Source organism: Castor canadensis, chromosome 2 (assembly GCF_047511655.1).
Source record: "Castor canadensis chromosome 2, mCasCan1.hap1v2, whole genome shotgun sequence".
Classification (NCBI taxonomy): Eukaryota; Metazoa; Chordata; class Mammalia; order Rodentia; family Castoridae; genus Castor; species Castor canadensis.
In genome coordinates, this window is record NC_133387.1 from 160,212,337 (window position 1) to 160,230,960 (window position 18,624).

The window sequence follows — 18,624 nt, forward strand, 5'->3', positions numbered from 1 at the left end:
TTGCTCAGCCGTTTGTTTTATGCTAGTTGCATGTGTCCTACACACATCTTCCTTAAACCTTAAGCCATCTCTAGATCACTTACAATGCCTAACGCAATATGTGTGCTTTGTGAATAGCTCTCACACTGTCCTGTTTAGGGACTACTGACAAGGAAAGAAGTCTGCACATCCCCAGTGCAGATGTGGTTTTCAGTTTTTTCAGTCTTCATGTGGCTGGGTCAGTGGAGGTGGAGCCTGCAGAAATGCAGGGCCAATCACATTTGTGTGATTTACTCTATGAGTGAAAACAACTGGACATTCTGAGTTCTAGAGCCCGTGTCATAATTTATGTTCTTTGATGTCCCTTCCTATAGATGGAAACTAATTCTGCTTCCCTTGAATGGGGACTAGATTTAGTAACTCATTTCTTACAAACAAAATAAAGAGATGATGATGTGTGACCTTGGAGTTGAGACCATAAAAGGCACTTTGACTTCCTCGTTCTGCTTTGTTGGATATCTTGCCCTGGGGAAACCACTGCTGAGGACACTCAACCTAAGCAGAGGGACTGAGTAGAAACAGCCAACAGCCTCCAGCGAGCCTACGTGGGAGCAGCTCATCCAGTTCCACACAGTGCCTGCCCATGTCCTCATTGCAACCCATGAGAGACTCAGCTACAGTCATCCAGCGAAGCTGCTCCCAACTTAGTTTTCTTTGTTGTGGAACTGGGTATGGAATCCAGGAACCCGACATGCTAAGCAAGTAATCTACCACTGAGCTACATCCCTAGTCCTCCCAAATTCTTGTCTCACAGAAACTGCAAGTTTTTAAGTGTTTGTGTCGGTCAGTGCTGAGTTTTAGAATAGTTTGTTATACAGCAAGAGATAACTAACACATATCACTAACTTGCTGTGTGGCCAAATTACATTTTGTCTCTGGGCCTCAGTTTTCTCATTTGCACACAGAAGTTAGACTAAATTTTGAATGGCAAATGGGTTTCATCTTGCCAGTGTGACATGCCAATCCATGGAGCAGCTTGGGTTTTGAGACTGCACCTAAGGGCAGGGCAACAGAGCACGGCAGAGTGTAGGGTGTTACGGTTTGGCTATAAAGTGTCCCTGCAAAGGCTCATGGGTTGAGTGCTGGGTCCTCTCCATAGCACTTCCTATTGCCAGGTGATTGGACAGTGAGGGTGTTGACCTCATCAATGGATTGATCCCACTGAATGGGCTGTTGGGAGACGGGGTCCAGTTGAAGGAAGAGGGTGTGTCTTTTCTTCAGACCATCCCTCTCTCAATCCCTCTGACTCTGTCCACAATGAGATGAGCAGCATTGCTCCACCACCCCTTCTACCATGGCCTGGTGCCTCAGGCCCAGAAACTAGGAGCCAACATAAAACTTTCCTCCTTTAAATTGTCTCTCTTAGGTATTTTGTCACAGTAACAGAAAGTGATTACACAGAGTGACTAACACAGAATACCATATCTGTTGCACCCCAGAAAAAAAAAACTCCCTAGAGGCATGGAGGGGAAATCACCTCTATTTCTCCCCCTTACCAGATAGAACTCTCTAGGAAGCTAAGTCAGTATTTAGCTGTGGCACACACAGCAGTCTCCTAAGCCAGGTGTCGGATCCTCCCAGCCCTCATGTCAGTGATCATCCAATTAAGAAGCATGGGCCCACATAAATCTGATCCAAATCTTGTCAGTAGCTATCATCTTCCTCCATCTCTTCAAGCCCACAGAGTGACTTCTCCAGGGACTGAATGAAACATTACAGCACTGGCCACTCAGTTCACCACACATCCTTGGTGACATTTTGAAGGATTTAGAGAAATAACTCAGAGTCCTGCCCTCAGGGAACTAGCTGTCTGAGCAGATGCTTCTTGGCCACATGACACTAGCAGAGAACATTTCAAGCTAGTACAGGCACGGTGCCTAGTGACCTGGAGCCACTGGATATGCGCAGTGGTTCTCAGTGAGGTCCCCAGACCAGCAGCACCAATACCAGCTAGTAATTTGTTAGGACCGGCCACTCTCAAGCCATCCCAGAGCTCAGAGTGGAACCCCATGGGATGCAGTGACCAGCCCTCTCTGCAACCTTAGCGCGTACTCAGGTCCAAGAACCCCTGCTTCTGGAACTCAGTGCACAGAGGCTGCAGGAGAGGCCCATGGAGGAGCTGGAATCTGGAGAGGCAGAAGAAAGGCCATAAGTGATTTCAGTGAAGAGCAATGGCTGCATGAAGGCGGGGGAGGTGGGAAAACCCAGCTCATGCCGGGCACCAACCAGATGGAACCATTTCGAATGCTGGGGAGCTGAGGAGCTGGAGGTGGATAGGCAGGGATGCCAATGTCACGATGGAGCTTGGCCTCCAGAGCAGGCCACAGGAGTCACTGCAGGATTTGGAGCAGGAGAGTGAAAAATCTGCCTTGCCAGCCAGGGCCTTCCCAAGTCCACACCGCCCCCCCACCCCCCACCCACCCTGGTCCCCCCGTGCTGCTAAAATGAATGCCTTCACTCCCTGGCATCCCATAAACCTGAGGAGACCCTGCGAGGAGACAGGGAGGCGGGGAGGTAGCCAGGCAGCAGCCTCCCGCAGAGGGCCGCGGAGCCCCAGCCCAGCATGTGCCTGCACGGTTGCAGCAAGGCGCTGTGCACAGGTATTGAATTATGAATGGATATTTCCCAGAAATAATTGCACACATTATTGTCCCCCCCGCCCCTCCCCGTGCATGTGCGTCTTCCTCCACGGGGCTGCGGCCATAGATTTGGTTGCTTTAACAGTGCAAGGTCATTATAAATTAGAGCGATCACAGTAACAGCGGGCCAGCGAGCGTGGGGAGAGGGAATCCCGCTTGAAAGCTCTGACAGGCCCAGGACCCTCAATCGTACGTGTTGGTTTCTCTCAACTTTTCCTTTCATTTATCTATTCCACCCGTCCCTATTAAATAACTAATTATTTAACATCTTTTAAAGCTTCATTATATATTAGAACAGCCAGGACACAAATGAGTGCTTTTAATAATATAAAAGCCCATTAGCTTCATTTACTGTTAATGTTAAAATAAACATGAGGCAATTTCGATATACTATTCCAATTTCACGGAAACTTTGATGTTTTTCTTTTCTAGTCACATAATTAAGGGAAAAACTACTAATGATATTAAGTTTGTACAGTGTTAATGACAGAAACAGGCACAAGCTGAAATTGCAGCCATTAATATGAAAAAATAAAATATTTAACAGGGGAGATAGATGAGTGCAATTTTAATAAACCAAAATGAAGAAAATTAATTTTAGAATGTTCCACAGTCTTTCACGCACTACCATTACACAAGCCGTCTGATGCATTGTTTTTGTGGCCTGGTTTATTTATTGATGGTCCAGAGGAAATGCCCTGGTTTTTGCGTATTGTTTTATGGGCAGTGAAGATTTTGCCTTTATTTTTCTAGCTCTTGTCCCGTTTCCTTTCTCATCCTGTCCATCCCCAAACTAGAAAGGCGGTATTCAGCACGGGCTTTGACAGAGGGCCCTTGTGAACAACATATAGGTGAGATGTGGGGATGGTGACAGTGACCTCCTGAGCAGTCCAGCAGTTACCACTGGCCTCCAGGAGCTGGAACGTTGCTGTTGTCTTAGAGGTGACAGCTGGCTCCAGAGGGATCCCCTGTGTCTGGGTGGGGACAGTCACTGCTCTCCTGCCTGCCACTTGTAATAGGTTTCATGGTGTCCCTCAGGGGTGTTAATTTGGACAAAGGGTCTCTGCAGGTACCATAAAGGATTGAGATTCAGTCACAAGGGGTGAGGGTGGGCTCTGAATCCAGTGAGTGCATGATTATATAACAGAGACAGAGAGACAGAGATACCAAGGCCCACAGAAGGTGAGAGACGGAGCAGGTTAGAAAGACGCTGCTGTGAGCCGAGGAACTTGCCTGAGGCCAGCAGAAGCTAGACAAGCTTTTAGAGTCAGGCATGGCCCTGCTGACTCCTTGAGTTCAGATTCTGGCCTCCAGAAGTGTGGGAGAGTAAACTTCTGTTGTTTCAAGCCATCAAGAGTGTGGTCATTGGTCTTGGCAGCCCCAGGAAACCATCCAAAATCAGCACTATCCCTAGAGGCTCCCCTGACCCAACTCACAAGGCCAGGCAAGGGACAGAATGCAGAAGCAGAACCAGATGCGCCACAAGGAGGAGACGTCCAGGCTGTGGCAGGATGTGGTATATGAAGCTATGGCTATGGAGCTGTGCAAGAGAAGGCTGTTCCAGAAAAAGAAGACAGCAAGATAGACCAATGCAGAGAAACAGGAGAAGCCCTGGGGCTGGGAATTGGAACAAGGCCTGGAGTCTGGCTCTACCTGAGGGGCTCAGGGTGGAGCTGGTTTTGGGGAGCCCATCCAGAGCCCACTTGTCACAACAGCAGCATCTGGACTGAGATTGCTTCCTGCATGTGAGTCAGCACACTCCAATGAAATAGCAGCCTTTCTGTTCCCGCTTTGTCGAGGAGGCCATTGTGGCCAGGAGAGCTGAGAAGTGGCCGACTGGAACATCAGGTCAGCAGCGGAGATTCAAACCCTGAGAGCAGGGTAGCACTGCTTACTGTCATCCTGGCTGCAAGGGGCCTACACTCAACCTGATTGACGTTTCCTGATGTGGCAGCCCTGTGCTGGCCCTGTGGGGTAAAGAGCTAGAAAAAGTGAGGCCACGTCAGTACAGAGGCCAAGTCAGTTACAGAATAGCAGGCCAGCAGTGGCTCACATGCAGACACATTTGCTTTCTCTCAGGACAAAGATTCTGAGGTAGGGTGACACCATGTTTAGTTCAAGGCTTAGTGATGTTGCCCGGGATCCAGGCACTCTCCATCAGCATTCGTTCTCAGGTTGCCTTCTCAGTTCCAAACCTGCACTGCTCGGCTCTGCTATGGTCACAAAGACCACACTCTACAAACCACGCGTCTGCTTTGCCAGCTGCTCCCTGTTAAACTCTGCCAACAGGGGTACTGGATCCCTCCAGCAAGGCTGGAGGAGGGAGAGGGACTTCCTGTTTCCTGTTCCTGTTAGTGTCCAGCAGTGCTTCTTCTTCCAGGAAGAGGCAGTTCCTCCCTGTAACCAAGTGAAATCCCATTTGCTGGTTTTCCTACACACAGCCTCACTGCACCCTGCCATGGTTTGAGTAGTTTGTCCCCTCTGAAACTCATCTTGCAATCTGACTGCCAGTGTGGCAATATTGGGAGACTGGGCCTTTAGGAGGTGACAGGGTCATGAGGTCTCTGCCCTCACAAATGGCTTACTCCATCAGTGGTTAATGGGTTACCACAGGAGTGGCTCTCTCTGGTTAACTTGCTGTCTCACCAAGTGATACCTTCTGCCATTATGAAGTCGTAAAAAGGTCCTCACCAGACACGGGCTCTTAGACTTCCCAGCCTCCAGAACTGGGAGCTAAACAAGCTTCTATTCTTTATAAACTACCCAGTCTTGAGTGTGTTGTTATAGCAACAGAAAATAGACAAAGATGCATTCTTTCCTCAGGGTTTGAGTCTGGACTCTGCTGGGTTCATCCCCCAAGCTCAGAGACAACACCTGCACCAACTATGCAGTGACCCCTGCTCAGAGGTCTGTACCTCAGCTCCCTGGCCCCTCCTCTCAGAGATAGTTCACCCTCTTTCCTCTGTCCCCCCAGTTCTGAAAGCAGTATTTGCCTTTGCTGACTCCCTTCTCCCCTTTCAGTTACTTGGTTTATATTCCTCACACCAGCCAACATCAACTCACTGTCAGCACAACTAGGTGACTCTTGAATCTGCCTGGTCCTGCCTTCCTCAATGTGTGAATGATGGTGGGGTTACAATTTGGCTGCAGTAATTCTAATAGACAAATGTTGATGACCAGCCCAGAGGTAGAAAATGACCCCTTTCCTCTTGCCCCTTGTCTTTTTTTTTGGCAGTATTGGGGTTTGAACTCATGGCTCTACCTCTTGAGCTGCATCTCAAACCCTTTTTGCTTTAGCTATTTTTCAGATAGTATCTCACAGACTTTTTGCCCAGGCTGGTCTCAAATCATGATCCTCTTGATCTCGGTCCCCAAAGTGGCTGAGATTACAGGGGCATATCACTGCTCCCTGCCTTGTCTCCTGTCTTTTTAAGTACAAAGAAAACATTCCTGCAAGTGCCCTGCCAAATTTCCCCTCACATTCCACTGGCCAGAATTAGACCCCAGGACCCCTCCTCAGGCAATACCTGGCAAGGACAATGAAATACTGTGACTGGCGTAGACTAATTAGGCCCATCTCTGGTGACTGGGGCTCTGGTCACTTCTATGGTCAGGCAGAAGGGGATCAGATGAACAAAAGCTGGGCTCTGCAAACCAGGGAGAAAGGAGAAGGGGTCCAATGGGGTGGGGATGGGGGTGGCTCCATCACCCTGCCCTCTAGTGGCAGATGCCAACAACTGCAGATCAGGTGGCAGGTGCTGGGACATGCCAAGCACAGCCTGGCAGGGGTTGGGGAGCCTCACAGAGAAAGCAGGGTGAGAGCTGAGACTGGAAGGATGGTAAGGCAGAGATACCGCCTATACCTAGGCCCATATTTCCATGGTGCTTGCCGAGCTCAGCCTTACCACTGGTCACCAGAGACACTTCCTTCTCATGTCTGCTGCGCAAATTCTGCCCAGCAGTGGTGCCCGAAGCCAGCCTACTCCCTCCCTGCACCATGCCAACCCCCTGCAGCTTCTCAACAGAAACTCCCACAAGAGAGGACGTCGTGATTCCCTTTTGCCCACCCATTACAGGAATTTATGTACTGGGTAAACTCCTTTCACTCGCTCGCAACTGCTTGCTTTGAGGACTCCATGGCTGTGTGTACGAGAGAGTGGGAGAGACACCAGCAGCTCAGACGGTGGGCAGGACCATCTTCTGTTACCTCTTCTCTGCCCTGACTTGGAAGGCAGGGCTCTGCCAGTGTTAGTAGGCACTTGACCTGTAGCGTGTCTCAGGGCATGTTCTGTGTGTCCCTATCCCTGACAGTCAAGTCAAAGAGAAATGCATCAACCAATTTAACTGTCCCAAACTGTCCCAACATTCAGCACAGTGACTACCCAAAGGTATCTTATTATGAGTTCACTGTTGCTTGACTTTACTTACTTGTTAACATTTTAATTTTTCCAAGAGTACTTTTTTATTTTATATTTTTTGGTACTGGTGATTGAACCCAGGGCCTCAAGCTTGCTAGGCAAGTGCTCTACCACTTGAGCTGTGCCCCCAGCCTTTTTGTTTTTGAGATAGGGCTGTCCAGACACTACCCTTGAACTCTTGATTCACCTGCCTCTGCCTCCCAAGTAGCTGCGACTACAAGTGCGCACCACCAAACTCAGCTTCAAATTAATTCTTAGGTGGGAATGTTTTCGTGAACTTGGGTCTGGAACAGGGCTCAGTCTTTCTGTCTGTGAGGGGCTCAAAGCTGAGTAGATTTGTTACCTTTGGTGCTTCTTCACTGCTGCTGTGGAAGTGTTCATATTAAACCATGTCAGGGAGGACGAGCAAGGTGATTTGACATGTGGCAATGTGAGCAGGGAAGCTGTGAATCACTGGCGACAGAAGGAGCCTGGTAGACGAGTTCCAAGACCAGGCCCCTCTTTTCTGGCTGTTACTAACTCTTGGTGTCGCTGAGGCAAAGTGTCTTCACCCTCTTCAGTCTTAATTTCTGTAGTAGACATTGTCACTGCCCTGTGGACATCCCTGGGAATATCACTTCCCCATGTTCTGGGTGTTTCCTACACCACTGGTTCTTACCTTTGACACTAGTGACGTTTGGGGCTGGACAATCCTTTGCTGTGGGAGCATCCTGTAAATCAGAGGATAATGTAGCGACATCCTTGATGCAGATGCTAGCAGTTCCCTGCCCGCCTACCACCCCCACACCCCTGCCACCAAGATGTGACAGCCCCAAATGTCTTCAGACGTTGCCAGGTGTCCCTGGGAACAAAATCTCCTCCATTGAGACAGCAGCTATACACAGGTGTGGGCTCTGGATATAGCTCCTCGTTCATTTAGCATGCAGTTTTGAATCACCTTCCTGTGTTAGAGCCTGGGAGTGCTGAGTGCACATGAGGTGGGGAAGGGCTATGGAGTCCAGCAGCAGAGGAGCAAGGTTCTCTGGGAGGTGAGATGAGGCAGTCTTAGTGGAGACCAGGTAGGCTGGTCACGGTGCTGGCATCTGGTGAGCGCTTTCTGGCTGGGTTATCCCATGGCAGAAGGCAAGAGGGCAAGAGAGGGCACAAGAGCCCACTGGTTCACGAGGACACTACTGTGAGAACTGCATTAATCCCTTCGTGATGGCATGGTCCTCAGTCCTTAAGCACTTCCTAAGGGTCCCACCACTCAACATTGGTGTGTTCAGGATTTCCCACATGCAACCTTTGGGGACACATTTACCCCATAGCAGTCACAAAGGCGACATGGAGGATGTTGCACAATGGGGGTGAGAAGTGCCCTGATCTCCACCAAAGCCTTCCCTGGTGCCCACAGGCTAACTCCTTTGATATGAGGTACTTGAAGCCCCTGTGAGAACTCAAGAACAAGTCTGGGGGGGGTCACAGGAAAAAGCTCTTGTTAGCCATCAGCACCTTGGCCTGGCCACTTCAGGATGAAGTCTGTAATTTGCTGGTGTCCTTCCAGGCCCAGCTGAAAGGACACCTGCTCTGAGATCTTCCCTGGAGGGGGTCAGTAACGTACTCTCTCCATCCAGCTCCTGTAGCCCGGAGGGAATGAGCCTGCCAGTGGAGCCTCCCTTCTGAATCCAAGAGCGGCTGTACAGGAGGCCCAGCCTAGAGCCTAGGAGGGGAGAGTTCAGTCTAAGCCCCTCCTTTCCCGAGGTGCTGACCCTGAGGGTATCAAGGCTTTTGAGGGCATGCAGTGTCCTTATGCAAAGTGTGGCCCAAGAACAGGCAGAAGCATTGCTGTTTCCTCAGAGCTGGTGAGAAATGCAGAGTCCCAGGCCAGTGCCAACTTTAATCAGTCAGAACCTGATTTTAGCAAGATCCCCAAAGAATCCTGGGAACCATAAGTTCAAGAGGTGCTGCTCTAGAAAGCAAGAGGTCTGCGCTTATTTAGGAAGGCCATTTATGTGACCCTCTGGTGCTGGACACTGGAGGGTACAAGCAGGCCAGTGCCGTTTCCCTTGGGGACTACCTGCTAGCCAGAAGACAGAAGCCCCACCATCAGAAGGGTGAGGTCTGAACCCTTTGCCCATCACTCAAAGCCATGCACTATCAAAATTTCATGTCCCTTTCTGGATACTTCTCCCAGGATTCCCCTCCGGGGACCCAGAGCCCTTGCCAGAATGAATAGCAAGCTGTTTTTCCAGCAAACTGCTTTCTTTCCAGCCTTGGAGTTCCTGTCCTGTGGTCCCCTGTACCTGCCAAAATCTTCTGAGTTGTCTAAATCTTGCCATGCTACTCAAGGTCATATCCTCCTGCAAGACTGGCCTAGCACTGCTGAAAGTGACCTCTATCTCCTATGCCTTCCTCTTAAGGGCTTTATCTTGCTCTTGCCTTTAGCCATGTCCTTGGTTTAGCTCCATGGCAAGACCAGAAGTAGCTGAGTGAAGGAATGGAGCACAGCTGCCAAGCCCTCAGCACATGGAGGAAGAAGAGCCTAGTGAGGCTTGCTCGCTTACTGACCACTGACAGAGGACTAACCAACAGGGTATATATTGGGCCCAGGAGCCAATGGGGGCCCAGTGTGTGGAGAACAGAACCCAACTCTCACTGGGCACTAACTGTGTTAGACACACCGTCCTCAGAATAACCTTTGATGTTACCTCAAAGGTAATAACTGACAGATAGGCAATGTTGGCTCAGAGACATCAAACCACTTACTCCAGGTCACACAGTTGGGTAAGGCACTGAACTGGGGTTTGAAATCTGTCTGGTTCATGTTTGTTCTCCTATGTCATGAATGGGTCTCAGAAACCCTGCTGTTATGTTGTGTAATATGTCAATGTGAATCGAAGATTTATTGAGCTGAAGATAATTTTGAGGTCATGTGTTTCAGCTGCTAGTTTTACTACTGGTGAACTGGGGCTTGAAGCAGAGAAATTACCTCAAAGCTGTGCCAGAACCAAGACCAAATCCTGGGTCTGGGTGACATCAAGACCCATTGCTTTCTCTGTACCATATTTGGGGGACAAGAGAACTCATGGGCTTGGGATCAGGGAAGCCATCCAAGAGTAGAAAGGGAAAGGAAAGTTTAATCATTGGGAGCTTAACCTTGAAAGGGATAGTGGGATCTCGGCTACTTCCTGCCTGTCTTTTGCTTCCTGGCTGCCATGAGGTGAGCAGTTTCCTCTGCCATGTGGTCCTACCATGATGTGCTGCCTCAGCACAGGCCCAAAGCATGGGGCCAAGAAACCACAGCCTGCAACCTCTGAAACTGTGAGCCACAAAAAACCTTTTTTTTTGTTTTTTGGATGTTTTTCTTTCTTTCTTTTTTTTTGGGTTCTGGGGTTTGAACTCAGGGCCTCACACTTGCTAGGCATGCCTGTACCACATGAGCCATGCCCCAGGCCTAACCCCTTTCCTTTTTAAGTTGATTTATCTCAGGTATTTGTCATAGTGATGGGAAGCTGACCAACAGTCTTAGTGTGGTATATCCATAGCTACTGTCCTCATCCAACTACTGAAGAGGCAGTGGGGAAGTCTGAATGCAGGATCTCCTGACCCCACTTCCATGGCCATGTCCTCTGGGAACAACCCAGGGCTGCTAGATGATGGGGGAGGGGGCTTCTACGTGCAACTCTCTGCCCTCACCCTCCTCCCTGCGTCCCTCAGCCAAACCTACAGCAGCAGTCAGACCACCTTCACCTGGATCTTTCCCAGCAAGAGCTCAGCCACGCAGATGCTCCTGGGAAGGTCTTTCCCAAAGCCTTTGCCTCTCTCATGTGTGTCCCCACATTATTTATATATTTATAGCTACACCGTGATTCTGGGCTCATCCACCTGAACATTGCCCCACAGGACCTGTCACCAGGCATGAGTTTGTTGAAGCAGGTGCAGCATGCCCCACTCAGTACATGAAGAATAGAGGGCAGGCCTAGTCTCCACCACCCTCTCCTCAGGGGAGAACTTTGCAATGGTCAAGTCCAAAGGGCTCCAGACTTGGCTGCAAGGTATTCCAGCCACCTGGGAAGCTTTCAGAAGTTCAAACGGAAAGACCTGATCCTCTCAACCAGACCCTGAGAGGGTAAGGAGGCACGGTGAGGTTTATTTTTAAAACCTCCCCCAAGGTTCTGGCACCTGACAGCCTGGTTTGGAAAGCACTCTTCTAAAACCATCTTCTTTTTATTATTAAGGAGGAGCCTACAGATCAGAGGTGTTCAGTCAAGTTCAAGGTCACTCCGGCCACCCTGGAGGGTCCCCTTTGGACCCATTGTTCTTGGGGGTTGGCATTTTCTTGGAGTGAGGCTGCTGCAGGGGTTCAGGAATGGGAGGGAGCTCTGTGCTGCATTCCAGAGGACGGCTGGCTGTGAACACCAGAAAGAGTATTAGTGTAAGCCTGGCTGAATGGCTAATTAAACAGATAGCAAAATGGAATACAGCTTCGCCCACCTCCCAGAGCTGGCTGAGGAGACAATATGCTTTCCTGTCGTCAGAAGGCACAGGAGGAGAAACAACTGGGCCTGGCCGTTGGCCATTTAACAATATTGCTTTTGTAAACAAGTTGAAAAATCCAATAACTGTAAAACTTATGGCATGTCCTTAAAAGCCTGTCGCTGTTTTCCCCACAAACGGATGAGCATTTACAACTGAAGGTGTTCTAATTAAATAGTCTTTGTCCCCAGGTGGTGAGGTCATTCTCCAAAAGGGTTCAATCCTGCTTGGTGGCCCCGGGACCAGGGATGAGGGTGCAGGTGTAGTGGGGTTTTGTCTGTTGTAGCTGGACTCCTCCAAAGAACAATCCAGCGCAGACTCAGAGAGGCAAACTGGAACAAAGGAAGCACAACAGAGAGTGTACAAAGGGCGGCTTCAGGCCAAAGAGCTGCTAAGGACAATTGCTAGAAAACCCTCTAGAGGTGCAAGTGACCAAGAGCAGAAGGTCTGGTTCCAGACCACAGGAGCTTGTGCTCCTGATGGAAAGAGCACACACACACACACCACACATTCACACACACACACACACACACACACACACCCTGAAAAGAGGACAAAGTGAGTAGGTCAAGCACCCAGTAAGTGGAACAGCTAGTGAGGGGTGGGACAGGGGTTGGGGGCTTCCTGGCAGAATTCCAGATACTCGGGACTGATGGGATCCCAAGGTCCAGTCCATCTGAAACCAGCTCCCACTTCCACCTCCCCTACCCTTGTACTTGGCGTGAAGGCACTGTCCTGTACATGGCTGTCCCAACTCCATGCATCAGCCACAAGCTCAGGGGCTCCCAGGGCCACCCATACTCTAACCAGTCGGCCACAAGTTCAGGAATTCCTGTGGCCACACTCAGGTTTGATAATTTTCTGGAAAGACTCACAGAACTCAGGAAAGCACTATACTAATGGTTACAGATTTTCAAAAATGGTGGCAGACTGGACATGGTGGTACACACCTGTAATCCCAGCCTTTAGGAGGGTAAGGCAGGAGGATCAGGAGTTTGAGGCCAGCCTGGGCTATATAATGAAACTCTGTCTTAAAAAACTGAAACTAAAACCAAAACCAAAACAAAACCCCTCCCAAAACCTGAGGTAAAATACACATAGCACAAACTGTACCATCTTCACCATTTTTAAGTGTATAGTTGTGCAGCGTTAATCACATTCACATTGTTGCAGGCTCCAGAACTTTTTGCGCCTTCCCAAACTGAAACCTCGCACCCAATAAATACGACCTCTGTATCTCCCCTCTCCCCAGTCCCTGCCAACCCTCGTCTGCTTTCTGTCTCTGTGACTTTGACTTTTCTAAGGACCTTGTATAAATGGGCTCTTGTGGAATTTATCTTTGCCACCCTTGCAGTTTTATTATAGCAAAAAGGTTGCAAATCAAAACTGGCCAAAGGGCAAGACACCTGAGGGAAGGTCCAGGAGGGCTGCTGGTGCAACGCTTCAGTGGTCCTCAAGGATGCATTATCCCCTCAGCACAGAAGCAAGAAAAACTCAAGAGTCTGGCCAACCCAGGCAACTCACCCAAACTTTGGTGTCCAGAGTTCCAACTGGGGCTTCAGCATGTGGCATTGAACACCTGACTGATCTCTACCTCCCCCAGGTCCGTGTTCCCCTAGATCAGTCTAATACCACTTTACTCAAAGCCCCAACCCTCTAATCACATGGCCAGTGCTTTTCCTGAGTCATGACATCAGCTTAAACCCTAGGGTGGCCCACCATGGGTGCCTCATTAGCATAAACCAACAGGTGAGTCACAAGGGAACTCCTTACTTGGGAAATCCCAAGAGTTTAGAAGGTACCTCCCAGGAATGGGGGTAAAGGCCAGCCAAGTCCTTTACTGAATATAGTTGCTTTTCCCCCATCACTCCCTGGGGGCTTCCTAGAGACCCTGACTCCATCTACTGGGGTCTGGTTCTGGGCCTGAGTCCATGTGGCCTTGGGTAAGCCACATACCCTCTCTGCTGTGTCAACTCTGTGTGGCAGAGAGGCTTATCCCTTTTGCTAATGAATTCCTAGGGCCTGGGGCAGGCTTGGACAGGCAGAGTGGTTGCTCAATCAATATGTATTGAATGAATGAATGAGTGAATGAACGAATCTAACTTAGTCACTCTTCCTGCCCCAAGAGGACTGCTGTCAGTGCTGGAGATGAGGGCCTTTTGGGAGGTAAGCTGCTATGTAAAGTGGCCAGGCAGTAGCTTGTCCTCTCACCATGGCTGTGCTTATGGCCAGGTGAGGCCTCCAGGGAACAGGTACAGTCTCAATAGAGGACCTTGCACAGATGCTGCCTTGATTCAAGGGAGAACCTGTGACCATAGCAGGGGACCCAGGGGATGTTTTTCTAATAGCCTGCCAGACCCTCTGCCTCAGTCCTCCTAGAACAGCCTCACTCACCCAAAGAACAGATGGAGAGAGGCAGATTGCCTTTTTTCTGAAGGGAAAAAATCTCTGGGAAATGGGCTGCCTTGGGTACTTTCCAGGTCATTTTGCATCCACTGCTCCCTCAGCTGAAGACACCCAGCCTCAGAAGTGGAGGCCTCCCAGTCACAAGCATGAGAGCAGGCTGTGCCTTTGCCTCTCCAAGAATCAAGGGACTGGGACTACGGGAAGAGACCCTGTTGTGGGCTGAAGGTGCCTCCCCAGATGATGTCTACATCCAGGAGCCTGAGAATGTGACCTTATTTGTCTTTGCACATGTAATTAAGTTAAGGATCCTGAGGTGAGGAGATGAGAGCTGCCTGGATTACAGTGGGCCCTAATCAAACAAGCTTGTAACTTGTTGCAGAACTTGCAGGAAATTAACAGAGACCCTTCACCGTAGTCCAAATTGACTGTGGTCTCCCTCAGGATACACCTAAAGAGGAACTGAAGGGAAACTGAGGCAGGCACCCAGGCAGAGCGGCCATGAGAGGCTGTGACAGGTACAGGGACATCCTGACATCTCCTTCATCCTGACACGAGAAGGCCTCTGAGATCCACCTTCCTTTTTGCATTACACACACTGAAGGAGTAGTTCAAGCCAATCACAGGATAAGCCCACTACCTTACCAGTGATTGGTTAAGAGGTGGACATGTAATTCTGTCCTGGCCAATGAGATGTGAGATATGTATTCTGACTTCCAAGAAGAGATGTAGGGGAGTACAGGGACCCTCCTCAGTCTTTCCTAGACTTGTCAGGGTGGATGGAGCCCCAGTAGCCACCTTGTGACCATGAGGGTAGTAAGCATGTAGGCTGAGGAGGGCCAAGGGGAAAAGGGGAAAAGAAAGAAGCTGACTTCCCAATGATGTCCTGCAGCTGATTAACCAGCCCAGCCCAGGACTTCTTGTAGTGGTGATAATAAATTCCTCCTGCTTGGGCTGGCTGCATCAGGCTTTCTTCTACTTGCAGCCAAGGCACGTTCACCGAGCGATTTCAAAATATTTTAATCAAATCTCACAGTGAAAGCATTTTATTTCTACTAGAACACAGTATGTTTGTTTAAATAGAGAACTGAAACAATCACAGGGCGGCCTGTGCCTCACATTCTGATATTTCTACTTTCTTCTTCTTCCTCTCCTTGTCCTCCTCCTCTTCCTTCTTCTTCACCTCTTCCTCTTCTTCCACTTCTTCTTCTTCCACTTCCTCCTCTTAAACCTCTTCCTCTGCCTTGTCCTCATCTTCCTCCTCCTCCTCCACTTCCTCCTCCTCCTCTTTTTTCTTCTTAAGGAAACAAGCCAATAGTTTATTCTGAGCCAAGGATGCGTGACCATGGCCTGGGACACAGATTCAAGTTGCCCTGGATAACATGTTCCACCGTGGAAAAAGGTACATGAACCTCTACAGTCACAGAGCAAAAGTCCTAAATCAGTACAGTTACCATTTACACTGGTGGGAGCACCACGCAGACCCTGCCTCAGGCACTAAGAGCTCACCGATCCCACTGAGGTGGCTTGGACACAGGAAAGACAGAGGTGGAGGGAGATACAGGGGATGAGTCAGAGAGTCAGGAACAGAGAGATGGGCTGGAAGAGCCAGACACAGATGAGCTGTTCACAGGCGAAATCTGGCTTGACATTTCGAGTGGGTCAGAGACGAGGCAACAGAATCAAGGGGCACAGAAGCCCAGGACTGGGGAGGAGGAGACAGGCAGGGAGTGTTAAAATGAGATATAGATATGGAAACACAGCAAGCTGGGAAATGTGGGGGGCCAAGACTGAGACCCAAAGGACTCATGTCCCAGACAGAGCTGGACAAAGACAAGGGCAATAGGCTTGGGCAGGAGTCACGGTGGGGAGCTCAGAGTCCAGGTCCAGGGCTGGGCCAGCAATTAGCTGTGCTGCACTGACTGAGTCACTTCTCCTGGGTTGGCCTTTGTTCCTCCTCCCAGCCTCAGGGCTAACGTGCCTGTGAGTGCCTGAGGACTTCACAGTCCCTACAGGACTGTCACGAAACCCAGCTTGACTGGACAGGGAGTCCTTAGCTGCCACCCACCACAGTGTCTCAGTGCCCCTCCCCACTCTTCCACCCAAAGGAGGGAAACCCATTTCCCCGGGAACAGCTGCGTTTCCTCCACAAACAAATGTTGCCTTAAACGGTTCTGAGGAGGAGCGGATGGTAATGAGTGAACATCTGGCCAAGTGGCCCACTTTTGTTTTTGGCAGCTAGGGAGCCCGCCAAGTGACTGTTCCCTAATGTTCAGTACACCCCAGCACCTGCTCTTCCCAATCAGGCTGCTACCTGGCCCTCAAGTAAGGGCAGGGGCGGCTGGGCAGAGGGGCTGAGCATCCTCCCCAGCGCCCCTTGACCTGCTCTCTGCCCTCCACACTGCACTGCCCGGGTTCACTCACTCACTCATCCAGCTTCCTGTGCTGTGGCCTCGTGGGACACAGATCTATGACGTCCTTCCCTGAGGTGCCCCAGCCTTCTAGACACACTTCCTCCCTGCACTACAAGGGCTTGCAAACATGGTGAGGAGCAGATAATAATATCTGGCTTTGCGGGCTGCAGAGCCTCGGCCGCAGCCCTGCAACCCTGGTTTTGTGGGGCAAAGGCAGCCGTAGATAACGCGTGGGGAGTGGCACAGCTGGTCCTAATCAAATGCTCTTCACCGAAGGGCGATGGCAGCTCGCAGCCCGCCGACGCCCAGGAGGACAGGATGCACCGGCCAGGGTGCCCAGGGCACAGGGTTGATTTCGAGCTGACGTACACGGCGGGCTGCAGGAGACTGAGTGGGACTACCGTCCTCCTGCCTGCAGGACTGAGAAGCAGAGAGAGCTGGGCTATAGGAAGCACAGAATTGAGATGCTCTCTGCCCCCGGCGCCGTATCTGAAATCCTCACCCACAGAGGGTGCCAGGAGGTGGGATGGCGCCTCCATGAATGGGGTTAGTGCCTTCACAAAGGAGACCCCAGAGAGACCCTCACCCCATCTACCATGTGACCGTGTCTATGGATCAGAAAGAGGCCACAACCAGCCATTGAACCTGCCAATGCCTTGGTCTCAGACTCCCACCTCTGAACTCAGAGAAAGAACCCTACTGCTTACAAGCCGCCAAGTTTAAAGTATTTTGCTACATCAGCCTGAGTGGATGAAGGCAGGCGTGAGGCTGAGAGGACAGAGGCTGGCTGGCATCCCTTCTAAACGGGCCCATGGCATCCGCAGCCCTGCCTGCACCCTGCTCCCTGATTTAAAAATCTCGCTTTTGTGTTGTAATGGCTCAAGTTGGCACCTGCTCCCATGTAGCTACCCCTACCTCAACTAGCAAAACCCCTGGTCCTCCTTATTGATGTTCATACTCTCTCTTCAACAAAATTAGAGATAAGGGCAAAACGGTTTCTGCCTGGTAGTGAGGGGGTGAGGGAGGAAAGGGAGGGAGCGGGGGGGGGGGGCAGCGGGAAGTGGGGGAGTAATGATCCAGACATTGTATGCACATATGAATAAAGGAAAAAAAAAAGTTGGCACCTGCTTCAACTAACCAAATGAGGCTTTCTCCTCTCCCCTCACAAGCTTTTACTGTACAAAATAAATGGGCTTCATGATGACATTTTTATACATGTACAGCATGTGCTTTGACCACCTTCACCCCATTACCCTCTTCTGTCCTCCCTCCCCTCCCCCGATCCTCTTCCTTTTCCCAAATACTCCCTCTTCTACTTTCATACCTTCTTTTTAAAACATAGATCCACGGATGAGAGAGAATGTGATATTTCTCTTCATCTGGCTTATTTCAGTTAACATGATCATCTTCAGTTCCATCCATTTTCCTGAAAACAACGTGATTTCATTCTTTATGGTTGAATAATACTCCATGTGTATGTACATCACATTTTCTTTATGCATTCATTCATTGACTTGGCTATTCGGAAAAGTGCTGCTGTACAAATGAGTGTGCAGGTGTGTATGGCGCAGACTGCCTTCCTTCAGATAAATGCACAGGAGCATACACGGTCATGAGACTCATAAAACAGACCTCTATTTTTTAGGTTTTTCTTTTCTTTTCTTCTCTTTTTTTTTTTCTGTGGTACTAGGGTTTGAACTTGGAGCCTTGTGCTGCTAGGCAGGCACTCTACCACTTGAGCCATATCCCCAGTCCTTTTACTTTCATTATTTTACAAATAGGCTTTCACATTTATGCCCAGGTTGGCCTGGACTGCAATCCTATTTACACTTCCCAAGTAGGTAGAATGACAGGTGTGCAGCACCTCACTTAAATTTTACTGTTTGAGATGGGGTCTTGCTAACCTTTTGCCCTGGCTGGTCTTGAACTTAAGTCCTCCTGATCTCCATTTCCTGAGTAGCTAGGATTATAGGTGTGGACGAATAAATTATTTGTAGTTTTCGAGGAACCTGCATACTGATTTCCATAGTGGCTACACTAATTCATATTCCCACTGACGATGCATAAGGGTTCCTTTCCCCACATTCTCGACAGCATTTGTCTCTGTTTTCTTGATGACTGTCAATCTGACTAGGGTGAGACAGAATCTGTGACGCTGTGATTCGCAGTTTCCTGATGCCTAGTGAGGCGTTCTGA

The 18,624-nt window shown here is 49.8% G+C and overlaps 1 long non-coding RNA gene across 1 annotated transcript; it reads right to left on the reverse strand.

The window, feature by feature from the left end:
* Nucleotides 1-15,311: 15,311 nt before the first annotated feature.
* On the reverse strand, nt 15,312-16,513 carry LOC141417524 (uncharacterized). Its single transcript, XR_012442159.1, has 3 exons — nt 16,439-16,513; nt 15,524-15,719; nt 15,312-15,428 (listed from the first exon to the last, which is right to left on the reverse strand). It is a non-coding gene; the product is annotated as an uncharacterized lncRNA (long non-coding RNA).
* Between the last annotated feature and the right edge of the window lie 2,111 nt (nt 16,514-18,624).